Source organism: Aotus nancymaae, unplaced genomic scaffold (assembly GCF_030222135.1).
Source record: "Aotus nancymaae isolate 86718 unplaced genomic scaffold, 86718_ANA_hifiasm-v0.15.2.pri h1tg000014l, whole genome shotgun sequence".
NCBI classification, from domain to species: domain Eukaryota; kingdom Metazoa; phylum Chordata; class Mammalia; order Primates; family Aotidae; genus Aotus; species Aotus nancymaae.
The window spans coordinates 47,094,966-47,101,750 of NW_026988425.1; the positions used below are offsets into that span (position 1 = coordinate 47,094,966).

Genomic DNA, 6,785 nt, shown 5'->3' on the forward strand with positions numbered 1-6,785 from the left:
TAGTCTGTTGTATTGGTAGGGCACATTTTATTTATCCATTCATCAGCTGATAAACCTTTAGATTGTTTCCACTACTGCATTACTATAAATAATGCTACTTTGACGTTGCTGTAGAAGTTTTGTGTGGATATGTGTTTTCAATTCTCTTAGGTATAAACCTAAAAGTGAAATTGCTGGGTCATAAGATAACTCGATGTTTAATCCTTTGAGGAACTAACTGTTTTCTTTTTTTTTTTTATTATTCAATCTCCATAGAGACTGCCAAAAATTGCGAATGCCGACTGTATTTCAAGTCGTCATGGCGAGGTACTGGGAAAAGTTTTCAATTAGCAATAATCGCGCTTCGGATAAATATCATTGGCTACAATACTGCCACTGTGCAAAGCTGGAACTGACCGTTTTCTAAACTAGCTGCACTGTTTGCAATTTCACCGGCAATCTGGGAGACTATTAATTTCTTAATATGTTTGTCAACACTTGTTACTGTCTCATAGCCACCACAGTAGATGTGAAGTGGTATCTCACTGTGAGTTCGGTTTGAATTTTCCAGTAATCAATTACGTTAAGTATCTTTTCATGTGCTTTTGGTCATTGTTCTCTCTTCTTTGTAGAAAGGTGTATTTATGGCCTTTATTTATTTTTAAATTGGGTTATCTGTTATCTGTTGGAGTTTTTTTTTAATTGTTGAGGTATAAGAGTTCTTTATATATTTTAGGTACTAGATGCTTATCAGATTTGATTTGTAAATACTTTCTCCAATCACATAGGTTGTGCTCTTGGTGTTATATCTAAGAAACCATTGCTTAACCCAAGTTCATGAAGATTTAATACTATGTTTCTAGTAAGTAGTTTTGTAGGTTTAGCTTTTATATTTAGGTTTGCGATCCATTTTGAGTTAATTTTTGTGTATGGTATAAGGAAAGTTCCTCTATTTCTCTATTATTGTTTTGATTTTAAGTTGATATTTCTTAGTGTACCATAGTAATTCCCTTATTTCTTTTACACAGTTTTTAAGTTATTTTCTTCTTAGTTGCCCTGAGTATTACAGTTAACATCTTAATCTAAAACAGTCTAGTTGGGATTAATTTCAATAGCATCCAAATCTTTTATCCAAGATAGTTCATTCCCTCCCCTTCTTTTGTGATGCTATTGTCATTCAAATTATATCTTATTAATTATAAGCCCATCAACACAGTTTTATAATTATTGTTCTATGTAGTTATCTTTTAAGTATGATAAAAGAAAACAGTTATAAACAAAAATACATTTTTACTCTTTCACAGTTAAACATGTAGTTACCTTTACTAGAGTTTCTCATTCCTTCATGTGGATTTGAATTACTGTCTAGTATCCTTTCATTTCAAATGAATGACTACTTTAGCATTTCTTGAAGAACAATTCTGCTAGCAATGATTTCTCTATTTCTGTATCGGAGCATGTCTCAATTTCCCTTTTGAAAGATAGTATTGGTAGATATGGTTAATAGCCTTTTTACTTTCAGCAGTTTGAATATAACATCCTACTCTATTCTGGCCTGCATGATATCTGAGAAGTCAGCTGTCAATTTTATTAAAAATTCCTTGCATAGGATGAGTACTTTTTTTGCTTTCATCATCTTTCCTTTTTCTTTGGCTTTTGGAAGTTTGACTATGAATCAAGGTGTGAATCTCTTTGGCTCTACACTAGTTGGAACTCATTAAGCTTTCTGAATGTAATTATTATTTTCCACCAAATTTGGAAAGCTTTCAGCGATTATTTCTTCAGATATTCTTTTTCTACTTACTCTCCTCTTCTTCTGGAAATCTCTTTTTCTGGAACTCTCATCATGCATATGTTAGCATACTTGATGGTATCTCACATATCTCTGAGGCTCTGTTTTTCTGCTTTTTCATTTCTTTCTTTCTTTCTTCGTGTTCTATTCTTCAGACTGAATAATCTCAATTGACCTATCTTCAAGTCCGTTGATTCTTTTTCTGCCAGTTCAAATCTGTTGTTGAGTTTATTTAGTGAATTTATTATTTCAGCTACTGTGCTTTTTCTACTTCACAATTCCTAGTTTTTATAACATCTATATCTTTACTGATATTTATATTTGATAAGACATAATTCTCCTATATTTAATTATTTAGAGTTATTTAGTTCTTTAAACATATTTGTAACAGGTGACAAAGTTTTTTCTAATAAATACAACATCTGGGATTTCTAACAAACAGTTTCTACTGCTGCTTTTCCCCCCTGTGTTTAGGTTATACTTTCCTATTCTTTGTAGTATTTTTTGATTGAACTGGAAATTTAAAATATTATAATATGGAAACCCAAAATCAGATTCTTCACCCTAGAGTTTATTTTTATTGTTGTCTGCTGTTGTTGCTGCTGCTGCTGATGATGACAATGATGATTTGTGTTTTTATGTGACTTTCCTGGTCTAATTCTATAAAGTCTTTTTGTGGCTACTGAAGTCTCTCCTTTATTAGCTTAATGGTTATTTAACAATTAATAGAGATTTTCTTTAATATCTTAAAGAAACAGTAAGTCTTCTAGCCTTTGCTGAAGGGCTCTCTCTCTGTGTTGGAAGTACATCTTCAATGTGCCAATGGGCATTTCACAACTCTACCTTAGCTATCGCTTCCTGATTGTACAAAGCCTTAAGATCAGCCAGAGGCAAGAGATTGGGATCTCAGGTCTTTCCAGGCCATATGCACAGATCCATATAAGTACATGTCCTTCTGGAATATGTAGAACTTTTTTAAAGCTCCTTATGGACATCTTTCAGATTACTTGATCAGCAAAACCATGACTGGTATTGCTGCCTCAGATTGCTGTGGTGTTAAACAATTGCCACAAAGCTTTTTTTTTTTTTTTTTGACTAATTTCCTGGAAATTAGTCAACGTGTAGAAACCCCATCTCTATAAAAATAAATAAATAAATAAAATAAAAATAAAAATATCATTTCTATTCATAAGACTTGACTTTGATTAACACAAAGTAGAAAATTTGACTGTATTTCCCTTAACTCCTGCTGATATAAACTACAAAAGAATCTCAAAACTAAGTATTGTGGCTAAAATCTAAATATTGCTACTCTAGCTAGACTGAATTTATATTAAAATATTCTATACTATTTGGGTTTTTTGTTTTGCTTTTTTTGTTTGTTTTTTAGTGATGGGGACTTGCCCTGTCACCCAGGCTAGAGTGCAGTGGTGTGATCATAGCTTACTGTAACTTCCAACTCCTGGGTTCAAGCAATCCTCTGGTCTCAGCCTCCTGAGTAGCTAAGACTACAGGTGTATGCCACCACATCTGGCTAGTTAAAAAAAATTGTAGAGATGAGTTCTATGTTACCTAGGCTGGTATCACATTCCTGGCTCAAGTGATCCTCCAGACTCAACCTCTTAAAGTGCTTGGATTACAGGATGAGCCACCGTACCTGGACCTGGGTTTGTTTTTTTATGAGAGGTGTGGGCTGTAGTAAAAATAAATTACAAAATCTTATAAAACATTAATATAAATATTCAGTTATGATGTAGTCAAATGCAAGATACACATTGTTTATAACTTTCCAGGTCTTTTTTCTAAGCACTTTAATGCCCAATTTTGCTAAGTGCTAATAATCATTCCTAGACTAATGAAATCAAATATATTTTTTATAAATGTATAATAGATGCTTTCACTCTGTCCAAGTCAAATGAAGACTGAGTCTGATTCCAGTCAGTCTCCTTCAGACATAGGTAGGTTGGGATGTAGTAGTTACTTTCCTCTCTACATCACCACCACTTCTCCAGGTGTCTAGGGTCCTCTTGTAAGGTGTTTTAAGTGCTGTACCCTGTTGAGAGTTATGTTATCTTCAGGGATGATCATATGTAGATTGACTCGGACAATAGCCAGGCCAACACAACAGCTGGCTATGGCTGGTGGTGGACTCTAGGTTACTGAATCTTAAAATAAATGATACATTTTCCTTTTCCTTTATCAAATAGCAACTGACAGGCTAATGAGTAGCAAGAAGACACTGAATAGGTGTGTCTGAACAGCTACCAGGAGCTACCAAATGATGCTGCTGCTTTAAGTATGGATTGCACCACATTTGGATGCTCTTTCCGCCCTTTTCTGTAGTCACTCTAGGTCCAGATCCTCCATTCCAGGATCCACCGATTTCTCTTCATTCTCATCCTTTATGATACTCTTTTTCATTCCAAAGTGTTCAGTAACATTCTGTACCTCCTGAAGAAAGGAAAACTCACTCTTTGGCCATGTAATCTTCCATTTTTCTTTTCTTCTCAGTAGGAATTAATTTTGTTTTTAATCAACTCCAGAAAAAAAAAAAAAAGAGGAGAGGAGAGGGGAACACTGAATTATCTCTTAATATTAGGAACTTGAGAGAGAAATGTAGTCCTAAAAAATAATTTCCCATTTTATACCTCTTCTTTTTATGACCTTGAGATAGTCCCTTCTGTATAATGATGTAATAGTTTAATTAATATTATTCTCATTTTACTATTAGCCTTGCTAATATTATAATTACCTATAATATTATTTTTATGGCTCAGATATATTTAGCCCTAATTTCACCTCCCTTACTGCTCTGTGGCATATCTGGGCCCACATTGGAGGGAAAAAAAAACCAACTGAGCAAATCCTGATATTTACAGACTTAATTTTAAACTTTTCAAACCTTCTGGTCCAAACTTTGCTCTACAGTGCTTCATCTTCAACTCGCATTTGACTCTTCATTCTTGCTTTACCCTGGTGTCTACAGTAGTCTTTAATTCCCAATCTGCCCCTATCCTCTTTGCTGCCTACACTTCCCTTTTCTGGGGAGCAATCAACTAGTCATGGCTATTTTTCAGGAAGAGTCCCAGGCTCTCCTCTAACCACAAAGGGCCTTCAAAAGCAGTCCCTACCCCACAAAACAAGACTTGGATGATAATGATTTAATGGCCCTTCCATCCCAATAATTTACTTTGCCTTCCGCTAAAAAACTTAAAATGGCCAACATTGGTGGCAAACATTTACTAATGTTTAAATACCTATTATATGTTGTTCAACTCAAGTGTCTAAAGCTTTTTTGAGCACCATTACAAGTTGCTTCATTTTTATCTTCTTCAAATTTTTAAAGAATCACCAAAGATGATTCTTCAAGGCTATGCTCTCTCATCAGAGACAAATGTCCAATTTTATAGCTTTATGCTGGTAATGCCTATAATTTTATTTATTGATAATAAATAACAATATATTTCTTTATGGAAGGCATTACATTAAAATTCATGGTATAAAATTTCACAGAATACTTCTTGCTTATGATATATTTCATCTCCTCTACTACAAAAATAAGATTAAATCAAGCCACTGCAGAAAACAAAGAGAGAAAAACAAAAGCACCAATAAAAAAAAAAAACTTGTTTGCATATGTCAATCTGAACTGTGAAAATATTCTATCCTTATAAGAAGCCCAAATTCCGTGGTGTCTTTCTAAGATCCTTTCCAATCTGGTCCCAGCTTTACTCACTTTTCTTGACTTCGATTTCAGTCTCTTCATCTATTGTCATGTTACCTCTGCATAGAATGCCCATTACCTTTTTCTCCACCTATAAAATCCCCTGCCCACTCCCTGCAGTGTTAAATTTCAGTGCCTTCAACTATTTGAAAGCCTTGACTTTATTTATTCTCTATTATAGGGATCAGATGCAATTAGATCATTCTATGTATATGTCTCTAAGAAGCCTGTGAATATTCTTGAGGTTAGGGCCTAGCACTTCAGCATCTCTGATTCCACAGGACCTAAGAGACTTCCTCCTGCATAGAAGTAACTTCGTAAGTGTTTCAGTGCATTACATGAGTGCAGATGCTGTAGAGAACAAAAATTAGCAATTGACTATCACTGTATAGATTATGGTCTAGTAGAGAAGATAAAAAATGGGCACATTATTGTAAAACAAGCTATTGAAGTGTTATTATTTCAGAGTGAAATAATAGGCTCCCTTCCCTTGATGCACTTATTTTGTATTAAAGATAAAGAGTATTTCCCCACACATGTGTTTAGGGAACCAGTTCTACCACAAGAAATGCCAGTCTTCTTGGTTTGAAATATGAATAAATAGATTTTGTTGTAATTCTGGGATTTTAGAGTCCACTTACTTTAACTTTTTACAAATTGGTGAAAAGAAATAATTAAATCAACCTGTTCAAATGATCCTAGAATTGCATAACAGCTAAAAATATAATTAAGTCATATTTCAAATTAAGGGACCTAGCAACGCAGCTAAAATGTTACTGCTCATCAGTGGTTGTTATTCTGAGTCACGGAATGCCACGAATTGAACATTCCTGCCAGGGCACCACCCGGTACACCCTCCTCTGCCGCAGCTCTGGTATGTCACTCATGTTGAAGTCTGCCAGTACGTCTAGGGAAGTCTCCTATAGTGTTCAGAACTGTTCCTCACCAGGATTCTGAAGTCAAATTATTATTTTTTTCTTAAGTACTGGTTGCCCAAATGTCTTTGGACAAGGTTTCTGGCACAAGCTTGTTCAGGAAATAGGGAGGGAGAAACACCTATTTTATATTTTAAGTGAAAAAACACACAGGAATATTACGTAATAACAAATAACAAATGGTTGGCTCATGGTGAAGTTTAAGCTCCATATCACTGTGACTTTATTTTGGTCAGAGAGGAAGTAATCATGGGTCTTCACGGTATATCAACAACAACTAATAGGATAATTTCACTAGACTGCTTAATTTAATAGGCTTAAAATGAAATATGCCAATCTTACAATTGAGGACAAA

At 34.4% G+C, this 6,785-nt stretch overlaps 1 non-coding gene across 1 annotated transcript; it reads right to left on the reverse strand.

Annotated features, from left to right (window-relative positions):
* Nucleotides 1–246: 246 nt before the first annotated feature.
* On the reverse strand, nucleotides 247–387 carry LOC135274914 (U4 spliceosomal RNA). Its single transcript, XR_010342659.1, has one exon. It is a non-coding gene; the product is annotated as a U4 spliceosomal RNA (small nuclear RNA).
* Nucleotides 388–6,785: the final 6,398 nt, after the last annotated feature.